This window comes from Triticum dicoccoides, chromosome 4A, assembly GCF_002162155.2.
Source record: "Triticum dicoccoides isolate Atlit2015 ecotype Zavitan chromosome 4A, WEW_v2.0, whole genome shotgun sequence".
Lineage (NCBI taxonomy): Eukaryota > Viridiplantae > Streptophyta > Magnoliopsida > Poales > Poaceae > Triticum > Triticum dicoccoides.
Genome location: NC_041386.1, coordinates 345,655,039 through 345,668,519, shown reverse-complemented (window position 1 = coordinate 345,668,519; position 13,481 = coordinate 345,655,039).

Sequence of the window (13,481 nt, the reverse complement as noted above, 5' to 3'; positions counted from 1 at the left end):
GTGGATGACACGGAAGTTCCCCGGATCTTGTGGGTAAAGTGTGCAACCTCTGCAGAGTGTAAAACTATTCGAATAGCTGTGTCCATGGTCAAGGACAGTTGGGTAACCACTCTTGGGCTACGTCCACATGTTTACAAACCAGTGTATGTGTTTGGATAAGTGGGAAGAAGTACTTGGGTCAAGTCAAAGGACTTGACATGATTGAATTGGGTTGGTGCCCACTCTATTTATGATGATATCTGTAACCTATCCTTATGGTTATTTGAATTCTCCTGATGCATGTCTTACAAGTTGTTGAACATGTCATTGCACTCAAAACTAGCTTTCTGCAAAAATTTACCTATATCATGCATTGTTGTATCTTGAACCAAAACATGGATTGCTTGCGAGTACATTCAAAGTACTCATTGGCTTGCCACTGGTTATTTATTGGCCAGACATGAAAGAACATGATATATTGAAGAGTACCTTGGTGACGAACATGCGAGCTAGGATGCTTCCCAGTCAGAATGCCTATAGGGTTAAGGCAGATGGCATGGGTCCAAGTTGTTATTGAAGATTTCCGCTGCGATGATACACTCAAGACTTGACCATAATGGTCCTACTTGTGTGAAACGGTATGTATGGATGTAAGACTCTTGTTATTCAGCTTCTGTGTGTTCAGTGAGCATTGATCTCTGGGATCACTATACACGTGCATTCGGTGATCTCGACTTATGAGTCGGGGTCCCCACACCGGGACCAGAAGTATGGCAAGACGGAGGTCACCATGGAGCCCAAGACGGTGTCATCACCAGAGCCTTTTGCAGGCAAAGACCACCTTTTGTCAGGATAGCTTGTACTAGCTGTCCCCTTTCGAATTGGCCGTTGTTGGCTCCCTTCCCGCTCAATATTCAGGGAAAGGACCAAGGCCTATATAAGTAGAACTAGCCGCCACCATGATGGGGCATCGGATCGACACCATCACAAGTCGGCAGTTGACTTCGATCTCACACACACAAGCTCACCAAACACAAGAACACCTCGACCTCAGGAGGCTGTTCTTCCTATTATACTGTTCATCATTAGCCCAAGAGGCAATCCACCAGCACCACACTGGAGTAGGGTATTACACCACAACAGTGGCCTGAACCAGTATAAATCTTCTGTCTTCCTGTGTTGAGAGTTCATTGTGCTCGTCTGCGAGATCTTAGAGAGCTAGGGCGTGGATCGATTGGGAGAAAACCTTCACGCGCACCCCAGTGTTTGAACCTCAAGGGTCTGCCAGAATCCCAGATCCGACATTTGGCGCGCCAGGTAGGGGTGCATCGAAGCCGCTGTCCATCGCTCCACGCTCAGTTGCTCCGTCGTTTCCATGGCAGACATGTGTGGCGCTCGTCCCGAGCGCCGGGCTGCCCTCGCAGCCCACGTCGCTCACATGGCTCCTGTCGGCGGGCCACCTCGCCGCTCCCTGTCACCCGCCGCCAACACCGCCCCCGGCCGGGCGGGGAACGAGCAGCAAGCATCCTCGCTGCACCCATCGGTGCGGCAGGACGGCCACACCACCACTCCATCACTGACCCCGGACAGCTCTTCTTCCCATGCACGTCGCCCTCCCATGGACGCACGGGCCGCGCTCCTCATGGCGCACGATCTCCTGCGCTTCTGCCCAGTAGACGACCTCTACAAGGACTGGCTCGACCGCATCGCCGAGCTTGTCCGTGCCGCCGGGGGCTCTCCTGTGCCGTCCCTCTCTCCACCTCGCCCTCCGCCAGCTACGGGCGACGTAGCTCACGGAGCGCCTCCACCACCTCAGCCCCAAGACGGCGCCCTAACACCATGACGCGCGGCTCCTCGACGTGACCCGCTACGTTCCGCACCTGCGCGTGAAGAGAGAAGCTGTCAAGAAGTCCCTCGACCGCAACAAAACGCTCCGCTGCTCCTCGCACGACCGCGCCAGGACCGGCTGCTGCGGCAAGTCTGTGCGCCACCTGTAGCGGCAGGGCCCGGACCCCGTCAAGACCAAGCTCCACCCCCAATGCGGGTCCTAGTGACCATGGCTGGCTGTCGCGCATTCACCCCTGTGCTGCCCATTGTCGCCTGGCCGGGCAAGTTCAAGCCGGATCGGCCTGCTCGCTACGACGACGCCCCCAACCTTGAGGAGTTGCTACAACTCTATGAGCTGAGCATCGAAGCGGCGAACGGCGATGAGAAGGTCATGGCAAACTGATTTCCCATGGCTCTCAAGGAAGGCGCTCGCTCGTAGCTCCTGAACCTACCGTCGGGATCGATCTCCTCCTGGGACGAAATGGGCACCCGGTTCATCGCCAACTTCCAGGGCACTCGCAACCGCCCCGCCGGTCGCGGGCGACCTGCACCGCATCAAGCAACAACCAGGAGAGACCCTGCAGAAGTACATTCAACGCTTCAACAACACATGGATCAAGATCCCCAAGGTGACCGATGAGGCCATCATCTCTGCATTCTCTGATGGTGTCCGCGACGTCAAGAAGAAGGAAGAGCTCGCTATCCATGAAGAGTTGTGACAACCCTGGAGCTGTTCAACATCGCGGCCAAGTGTGCAAGAGCTGAGGAGGGGCGCCTCTCCCTCCTCGAGCTCCCTGCTGCAGACCCGGAGGAGAAGAAAGCCAAGGCCAAGGACGTGAAGTGCAAGGGAGCAGCCGTAATCGTGGCAGAACCAGACACCAAGCGTGGCAGAGACCAACCGGAGTCGTCCTAGAGCAGCCGTCCGTTCTACGTCTTCCATAACCTGAGCACCCACAACACCAGCGACTGTCAAGAGCTCTGAGCCATTCGCGAAGGATGCTTCGGCCGATGCCCCGAGCGCGGCGACCGGGCTACGGCCGAGAAGGAGGATGCGGTGGTGGACGCTGGGACGACCCTGGCCCACATGAAGAGTGGCGCGACCGGACTCGCGAGGATGACTGGCAGGATCAGCCTCGCGAGGGCGCGTGGAGAGATCAGCCTCGTGATGATCGCCCTCAAGGCAACGCTGGACTCCCTCCGCTGCCTCCGCCACCAAGAAGGAATGACGAACACCATCAGGACGAGGGAGCTGGGGGCTTCCAGGAACCGCGTGCCATCCCCTGCATGTTGGGCGAAGCCCAGGCCCCTTCCTCGCAACGTATCTTCAAGCAGTTTGCTCGTGAAGTGAATGCAGTCCTCCCCAAGCTCGAAGCCACACACCCGCTCAGGTGGTCCCAGTGCACCATCATGTTCAGCTCGACAGATCAGCTCAAGTGCACGGCTACCGTTGGCGTCCTCCCGATGCTTTGCTCCCCAGTCATCAGCAACATGGAAGTTACCAAGACCCTCATCGATGGCGGCGCAGGGCTCAGCGTCCTATCAGTCGACATGTTCGACAGCCTCCAAGTGCCTTATGACCAGCTCCAGCCTACCAAGCCATTCTCAGGAGTGACCGACAGTTCCACCACACCGACAGGGCAGGTCCGCCTCATTGTCTCCTTCGGCACGTGCAATAACTACCGCACCGAGCTCATCGACTTCGACATCACGCACATCTGCCTTCCGTACAACGCCATCCTTGGGTACCCAGCCCTGGCAAAGTTCATGGCGGTGACCCATCATGGCTACAATGTCCTCAAGATGCCGGGAAGAAGCGGAATCATGATGGTCCCATGTGAAGAAAGAGATGCGGTGTGCTCCCTCGAGCGTGCCTTCCAAGCTGCAGCAATCGATGACCCCGACAGCAGGAGCGAGGGCCCTCATGAGGCCATCCCCAAGAAGAAGAAGCAGCTGCGTCATGCCGGACCTCAGGAGGGTGTCATCGCAGCCGGAGCCTCGTCAAGATCAGCGCCTGTTCCAGGGGCGCCTCCCTCCATCGCATAGGAAGGCGTGCCCGACGCCCTTCTCGGGTAGGGCTTGGGGGCTTTCTTCTGGAAGACCTCAGACCTTGCCCACATCACGAGGGAGGCGCTCAGGCACCACTTGGAGGCATGCTTCACAGCATGTTTCCCTCAGGAGGACATAGGGCAAGGACCGCCCACCGTTCACGAGTTCATCACCAAGATCACCCAGGAGCTGCAAGACCCAGGGGCCATGCGTGGTGACCGCCGCTGACAAGGCGCAGCTTCCATCTAGGCGAGGATGCTGGGCTGCATGTTTGCATTGATGTTCCAGGGCTCAACAGGGTCGCTTCTCAGGAGCTTTTCTAGCCTTCGCGTGTGGGACGCTGCAAGGGCCCACCGCACAGCTACGTTCGCATGCCCTATGGCCTGCCGAGCATATAGGCCACCTACCAGCACAACTGGCGGCGCCTCCTGGCGTCTCAGGAGCCAGACACCACGCCGTCCAGACGGAGATGGGGACGGTCCTCAAGGAACCACGTGAGTCCCCAGAGCCTCTTGAGGCTCAGGGCCCCGGTGGCTCATGAGGAGCAACCCTTTCGCCGTGCGCCTTCAGCTGCCTCAACTCTCCTCCATCAACATAACCAAGTGACATCTTTTCAAGTTCATTCAGCTGGGAGCGCCCGTCGAGCTGCATCATTCCCAGGCCACGTGGGTCCGTCCCTGTGGCATGTACCCCTTTTATTTGTGTCTTTAGCTTACCTTGTTGGGAGCGCCCCTTGGGCTGCATCATTCCCAAGATGCTCAGGCCTGACCCGGTGGCACGTATCCCCCTTGCATTACTTAAGCCTGCTACTCTTATGATTGATCTACCTATGATTGCTACTTTCTCGATTGCAACCCATCATGGGAACCGCACGCCGACCGTCTTTCTTCAGGACCCTTCGCGTGAGTAAGTAGAGCACGACCTCTATGCTCAGGTCCATCCCTGCAGCGTCGATAAATCCAGCGGCTGAGCTCTATCTTGCGGGCCAGTCCCATTTACGTCACCTCCTGGGGCCGTTGGTGCTTGGCTCTCTCACGTGGTAACCTTAGGAAATTCGTTCGGCATAGGACGTCTGACCACCTCGCAGGACAAACACAGCAAACAAGAACCAAAACCAAGCGCAACCCGCCTTGAGGTAGGGCCTCGTGAGTCCTGCACTAGCTCACGAGTGCCCATATACACCTCGTCTAGCCCTGCCGTGCAATCCACGTGTCAAGGCAGGGCTGTACACGCCCCGGGGGCTCTCCGCAAAGGGAGCCCCCTCCCACGCACAAGTGGAAGCACCATGCCCCGCGCTGGCTGTCGACACTACTGAGGAGCGGCTATGCCCGTGTACAAGCGGAAGCACTATGCTCCTGCGCTGGTGATAAACAACTAAGGGCGTCCTCGTGGTCGTACCAACCTCAGGGAGCCCCAGAGCTCAATGTCCGGCCTCACCGCAATGCCTCCCCTCGGGAAGGCCGCGCAAGGGGGCTGGACACGGGGGCTGCGCTCGGGTCACGCCCAAGCGTACGCCACCCAGCCAGGTCTCTCGGACCTGGTCATCGCATGCCCTCCCGAGCCATGCCTCGGCGAGGGCCAAGGTATAGAGATTGTTTGCATGTCAAGGGGGACTCTTGAGCATCGCGACTCAGGAGCCTAACTGGTCATGTAGCTCCTCACTCCTTGGCCCGTCCTCGTCTCCGGTCGGCCCAACGGCGGTTGGGGTATGCGCGGGGCCGGGCTCTGCCGACGTAGAACATCAACCTATCCTCGCGTACTCTTCCTGTAAGCGATTTGCGCGTCAAGGGGGACTCCTGAGCATCGCGACTCAGGAGCCTAACTGGTCACGTAGCCCCTCACTCCTTGGTCCGTCCTAGTCTCCGGTCGGCCCAATGGCGGTTGAGGTATGCGCGGGGCCGGGCTCTGCCGACGCAGAACACAAAGAAAATAGGAAGAAAATTGCAAAATCTCAAAGCAAATATTGCAAGACATATCGTCCTCACAATATCAAATGAAAGTTTAAATGCCTCCACGAGGCCTAATGCGTGTTGCAGGAACGAAACAGGAAAGCAGCCGCAAGTCACCCCTGGACATCATCATCTTCAGGATCGGTGGCATCGCCGGTCAAATGAGCGAGGACGAAGCCGCGAAACTTCTTCAGCAGGGCCCCCACTTGACCTTTCACAACTGCGGCGGCGGCCGCACAATGCTCATCAGCTACGGGCTCCAGCAGCTCGTCGAGGAGGGCATTGGAGTTGCGAAGGTGCAGATGGCTAAAGAGACACGTCAGCGCAGCTGAAGAAAGGACACGAGCCTCTGCCTCAGCCATAGGACCGATGCCCTCCACGACTTCCTCAAGCGCCTTCACCAAGTGGGGAAGCAGCTGAGCAGGGCCATCCTCGTCGGTGGTCAGCAGCTTCTCCAGGCCCTTCTGGTACAGTGACTTCAGCGCCACGCTGGACCTCTTCTCAAGAAGCGAGAAGGCCTCATGGTCTTCAGCTAGGACCTTCGTCTTGGCGTCGAGCTCGGCCTCCCTCATCTTTGCCTTCTGCTCTAGTTCCACCAGTCGGCTGCTCTCCATAGCCTATGCCTTCGTCTGCTCACCCAGCTTAGCACTACGATCCTTGATGGCATCCTCCCGAGCCTTCATCTCCTCCTCCTTCGCTTCGTGGTCGCGTGCCTCCTGCGCGCGCTCATCGTGCAGCCTCTTCAGCTTGTCCTCTAGATCTCGGTAGCGGTCGCGGGCCGCCTCAGCGTCCATCAGCGCCGCCTCGCGATTGGCCGCAGCTCTGGCGGCGGCTTGCTTCCCCTGCTCGGAGGCCGCGGCAGCCTGGCTTAGCAACGCTCGAACGGCCGAGTCGGAGTGAAGCCAGCCTGAGGCTAGCTCTAGGCACCCGGTCACTAGGTGTGGGTCCGCGCCAAGAAGGTCTTCCCGCAGCTTGGCCATCCCCGTGAAAACAGGCTCCAAGGATACGGAGGGAGCGGAAGAATTCGACGCCAGGTGAGCAGCAGGAGGAGGAGGCGACATTGTTACCAGAGCCTGGAAGATCGAGGGCTCCAAAACCCTTGGGACCTCATCAGCAGAGCCAGGTGCCAGCACTTCTGGAGGCAGCGGGGCCATGCGGGTTGGTTCATCTTGCCGATGCTCCTCTTGGCCTCGCGAGGGCGGCCAGGCTGGAGAGGTGCGAGTGTTATCGCCTCTCTTCTCTGTGGAGGGGGGCGCGACCACGGCACCCTCCCTCCTCTTCTTCACTGAAGATGCCGGCATGGTCATTCGAGGGTGAACATCAGAAAATAACAAGTACAAGCCGGAACAAGGCAAAGCTCGAAGCACTTACTGATCCACTGCGACATAATCCACCTTCCGCTTGGTGAGCCTGAAGCCCGAAAGCGTCAGGGCCTGAGGAGCGGGCGCGTGGACTCCGAGAGCAGAAGACAGTGCAGCGGAAGGGCCGGAACCGGCCCCAGGCGGCACCACGTCGGAGGCAACATCCTGAGAGGCCAGCGACGACCTACCCCTTGTCGGGATAGGCGGCAGCTCCCTCACCTCCCGGCGGGCGACGACCTCGACATCGTCTGGAAGGGCCTGGAGGATGTCAGCCTTGCTCAAGGGGGAGTTGTCCCCCATTCCCTCGGGGATCTCCTCCGAGTCTTCCTCATCCTATTCCTTCCCACGGGACTCGTCAGAAGACACCTCCACCGGCTTCGGCGTTGCGGAGGCCCCAACGAGCACCGGCGGCACCAGCCCGTGCGCATCAAAGGTCGGCCCAGAGTCAACGAATTGCTCCCAGTCTCTGCGACGGAACAAAGGAAAAAAGGCACTCGGCGGGTACCCTAGTTGTCCCCAACCAAGTGGCGCAGGACTGCAGTCAGCTCATCATCAGGCAGGGTCGCTGGGCTCACACGAACCTTGTCCCCTTCATCTCCAAGCTTCCACAAGGGGCTCATGTGCGCCTGGAGTGGAGCAACGCATAGCGTCAAGAATTCCCTCAGGAGCATGACCCCCGTCACCTTGGTCGCTTTCGCATTGCCCGACTTCAAATCAGACTTCATCTGCTCCAGCACCGACGTCGCTCGCTCATCAGTGAGCTCTGCACAAGACCACCCTTTATCAGATTGGGGAGCCTCCATTGGCAGTTCCAAGCGTGGATGAGCGCACTTGGCATTCATCATGACCCAATTGGCCTTGATGTCGTCGACCCTCTTCCCGGTGTTTGAGATCGAGTTGGCCTGGCCGGCCGCGATGAAGTTGGCGCACCCGAAGATGTGACCATCGGTGACACGGAGCAAGAAGAAGTGGCGCAACAGTGCCACAGACGGCATCACGCCCAGGTACGCCTCGCAGTAATAGGTGAAGATAGACAGAAGAAGAACGGAATTGGGGTGGAGATGTAGCGCCTGCAACCCGAAGTGGTCGAGGACCTCGAAGAATAAGTCAGAGAAAGGGGGAACCAACCCAGCAGCGATGCTACTCATGAAGAAAGGGAAGAAGGTGCTTCCCTCAGGCTCTGGCTCGTCAGAGGCAAGCCAGATCTCTGTCTTACCCCTCTCGTTGCTTGCCCCCATCGTCAATAAGCGCGTGGCGGCTAGGCTCTTCTCCGTAACAGTGGGCGCATCAAGGGCTAGCTCGTACCAGGCCGGCGCCGAGGAGGAGTTGACCTTGCGTGGCGCCATTGGACGCGGATGTGGAGCTAAGTCGAATCGGATCTGGAAGTTTCAGCAACATGGGGCGAGAAAGGGGATCTGGAGCAAGGCGAGGAAGAAGCAATGAAGGCAAGCACTGTCTGTGCCAGCCTTTCTGTCAAGTCGAGCAGTTGCCAAGGCAGCGTGTGGAAGCGGAGACGCCGACATCCAATCAACCGCCACGCGGCAACCGAGGCCACAGGCTTTTGGGGCCCGCGGCGCTATGCGCTTGACCCTTTGGATTCACCTTGAAGCCAATCCCAACAACGCCTTGGGCCCGGGGGCTACTGTCGGCGTTCTGGGAACGGGGGTCCCCAGACTTGCCTGCCTGCGGCCCATGGCGTGGCTGGGCTGCCAGGTTCGTATGACCCATCTTCAACAACAAGACATTCAAGACCCTCGCGAGGGGCCAAGCCTCGCGGGGCGGACGATGCAAGACCCCCACAAGAGCGGCCTCGCCAGGCAGGATCATGAGGGGCAGAGATATCAAGGCAAGGAAAACCTCGCGGGGCTCCTCGTGACGTGAGCCATGACGATCGAGGCCAGACGGGCACCAGGCAGGCGCCAGCGTGTGCAACGTCCTTGTTTCCTCTTTGGTGCTAAGGGGGCAAGCGCAGACGTGGAGTACCAAGGCATCAAGCAAAGGTTTCCATATTGGTGCAACGAGACCAGGACTAGAAGGACGGCAAGAAGGAGGTCACCATGGAGCCCAAGACAGCGTCATCAATAGATCCTTTTGCATGCGAAGACCACCTTTTGTCAGGATAGTTTGTACTAGATGTCCCCTTTTGAATTGGCCGTTGTTGGATCCCTTCCCGCTCAATATTTGGGGAGAGGACCAGGGCCTATATAAGAAGAACTTTCCACCACCATGATGGGGCATCGGATCGACACCATCACAAGTCGACAACTGACTCCGATCCTCACACACACAAGCACACCAAACACAAGAACTCCTCGACCTTAGGAGGCTGTTCTTCCTCTTGTACTGTTCATCATTAGCCCAAGAGGCAATCCACCACCACCACACTGGAGTAGGGTATTACACCACAATGGTGGCCCGAACCAGTATAAATCTTGTGTCTTCCTATCTTGAGAGTTCGTCGTGGTCGTCTGTGAGATCTTAAAGAGCTATGGCATGGATCGATAGGGAGAAAACCTTCGCGCGCACCCCAGTGTTCGAACCTCAAGGGTCTGCCGGAACTCTAGATCAGACATTTCATACCCTCTGATACTACTCATAGATTCATCAAAATAAGCAAACAACACATAGAAAATAGAATATGTCAAAAACAGAACATTCTGTAGTAATCTGTAGGTTTCGAATACTTCTATAACTCCAAAAATCCTGAGAAATTAGGAAGGCGTAGGAAATTTGTTTATTAATGTATTGCAAGTGGAATTGGTATTTTGTCGCTCTCTAGTAAGAAATGAAAATCATTCTCGTGAGCGCATACTTTCTGTTTTTTACAGCAAGATCAAATAACAATCACCCAAGATGGTCCTAAAGACTTTACTTGGCACAAACACTAAATTAAACAGAAAACCACATCTAAACAGAGGCTAGATGAATTATTTATTAATAAACAGGAACAAAAGGCAAGGAACTAAAATAAAATTGGGTTGCCTCCCAACAAGCGCTATCGTTTAACTCCCCTAGCTAGGCATGAAGATTTCAATGATGCTCACATAAAGGATAAGAATTGAAATATAAAGAGAGCATCATGAAGAAAATTACTAGCACATTTAAGTCTAACCCACTTCGTATGCATAGGGATTTTGTGAGCAAACAACTTGTGGGAACAAGAATCAACTTGCATAGGAAAGCTAAACAAGCATAACTTCAAAATTTTAAGCACATAGAGAGGAAACTTGATATTATTGCAATTCCTACAAGCATATGTTCCACCCTCATAGTAATTTTAAGTAGAATCATGAATGAATTCAACAATATAACCAGCACCTAAAGCATTCTTTTGATGATCTACAAGCATAGAAATTTTATTACTCTCCGCATAAGCAAAATTCATCTCGTTCGAAATAGTGGGAGTATCGTAAGAGACTCGAATACGATAAATTGTTTCCACATTTAAGGAGTAATGTTCAGAAAAATGGTACTCATAATCATGACAAGTTTTATAAATATAATCATCACTACTTTTTATAGCATAAGTGTCATCACAATAATTATCATAAGTAGTAACTTTGTTCTCATCATAATCGATTGAAACCTCTTCCGAGATAGTGGAATCATCACTAAATAAAGTCATGACCTCTCCAAATCCACTTTCATTATCATAATAAGATTAGACATCCTCCAAAATAGTGGGATCATTACTTCCTAAAGTTGACACTCTTCCAAACCCACTTTCATCAATATAATCATCATAAGTAGGAGGCATGCTATCATCATTATAAATTTGCATATCAAAACTTGGGAGACTACAAATATCATCTTCATTAAACATAGCATCCCCAAGCTTGGGACAAACATTAATTGCAGCAAATATATTTTCAAACTTGTCATTCTCATCAAACATAGCATCCCCAAGCTTGGGACTTTTCATATCATAAGCATAATCACTCTCATCATTAATAGTATGGATAGCACCAATAGTATAACAATTATCATCGCCACAATGAGTAATAGGAGCAACATTATTTGGGAGGGATACATTTTTACCTTTGCTTCTCCATCTTTTCCTTTTCTTCTTCACATCATGTGTGGGTTCAATCCTCTTTTTGGAGCTCCTTATTGATGAGATTGGTTGAATAGAAGGCTACTCCTCATTACCTGATTCATCATAAGAAATAATAGGAGGATATTGGGAAGCCTCTTCCCTTTCATTAGTATTCTCTTCATCCTCTATTTGTTTTGTTTTCTTTATGTAATTGGCAAAATAAGGATTTTCAATGCAATTCACCGCACAATACATATAAATTTCCTCTAGATCAAAATTAATAACTCTATCAAGGGCAAATTCTGGAATAACCTTAGATATACGTTTCATTTCTTCATAACCCAAGAGCAAACTAAGTTCATTATGATGTGCAAGGGATATCAAGTCATCACAATTTTTGGACACGATACGATCCTGAAACAATTAGCATTGGGTACTGAAATGATCACGTTCATTGCGAAGTTCACAAGTACGGCTAAGAAAGTTTAAATTTTCAGCACAAACATCTAGCCTTTCTTGCAACCATTTAGTTTCCAAATACTTATGCCTCTTACATAATCTATCTTCCTTGTTTGCTTTGTACTTGCAAACTCTATGCACTCCACAAAAATCGATATGCTTATAAGAGATATTTTCATCATGACTAGTGCAATCATCATTGGTACTATGGATATTCAAAGAGTTCATACTAATAACATTGCAACCATGCTCATCATTCAAAGATTTAGTGCCAAACATTTTATAGACTTCTTCTTCTAGCACTTGAGCACAATTTTCCTTCCCATCATTCTCATGAAAGATATTAAAAAGATGAAGCGTGTGAGGCAAACTCAATTCCATTTTTTGTAGTTTTCTTTTATAAACTAAACTAGTGCTAAAACAAGAAACAAAAAGATTCGATTGCAAGATCTAAAGATATACCTTCAAGCACTAACCTCCCAGGCAAAGGCGCCAGAAAATAGCTTGATATCTACTACACAACCTTCTTCTTATAGACATTGTTGGGCCTCCAAGTGCAGAGATTTGTAGGACAGTAGCGAATTTCCGTCAAGTGGATGACCTAAGGTTTATCAATCCGTGGGAGGCGTAGGATGAAGATGGTCTCTCTGAAGCAACCCTGCAACCAAATAACAAAGATTCTCTTGTGTGCCCAACACACCGAATACAATGGTAAATTGTATAGGTGCACTAGTTCGGCGAAGAGATGGTGATACAGGTGCAATATGGATAGTAGATAATGGTTTTTGTAATCTGAAAATATAAAAACAGAAAGGTAACTAATGATAAAAGTGAGCACAAACGGTATTGCAATGCTAGGAAACAAGGCCTAGGGTTCATACTTTAACTAGTGCAAGTTCTCTCAACAATAATAACATAATTGGATCATATAACTATCCCTCAACATGCAACAAAGAGTCACTCCAAAGTCACTAATAGAGGAGAACAAATGAAGAGATTATGGTAGGGTACGAAACCACCTCAAAGTTATCCTTTTTGATCGATCTATTCAAGAGTTCGTAGTAAAATAACACGAAGCTATTCTTTCCGTTCAATCTATCATAGAGTTCATACTAGAATAACACCTTAAGACACAAATCGACCAAAACCCTAATGTCAGCTAGATACTCCAATGTCACCTCAAGTATCCGTGGGTATGATTATACGATATGCATCACACAATCTCAGATTAATCTATTCAGCCAACACAAAGAACTTCAAAGAGTGCCCCAAAGTTTCTACTGGAGAGTCAAGACGAAAACGTGTGCCAACCCCTATGCATAAGTTCACGAGGTCACGGAACTCGCAAGTTGATCACCAAAACATACATCAAGTGGATCAGGTGATATCCCATTGTCACCACAGATAAGCACATGCAAGACATACATCAAGAGTTCTCAAATCCTTAAAGACTCAATCCGATAAGACAACTTCAAAGGGAAAACTCAATTCATCACAAGAGAGTAGAGGCGGAGAAACATCATAAGATCCAACTATAATAGCAAAGCTCGCGAACATCAAGATCATGCCAACTCAATAACACGAGAGAGAGAAAGAGGGAGAGAGAGAGATCAAACACATAGCTACTGGTACATACCCTCAGCCCCGAGGGTGAACTACTCCCTCCTCGTCATGGAGAGCGCCGGGATGGTGAAGATGGCCACTGGAGAGGGATTCCCCCCTCCGGCAGTGTAACGCCCCGCATACAACTTTACATATTCGTAACTCTAACTCTTCCCTTTTCTGGAGATGTGTGGTGAGTTTTCCCTTCGTGGTTGGGTTTCG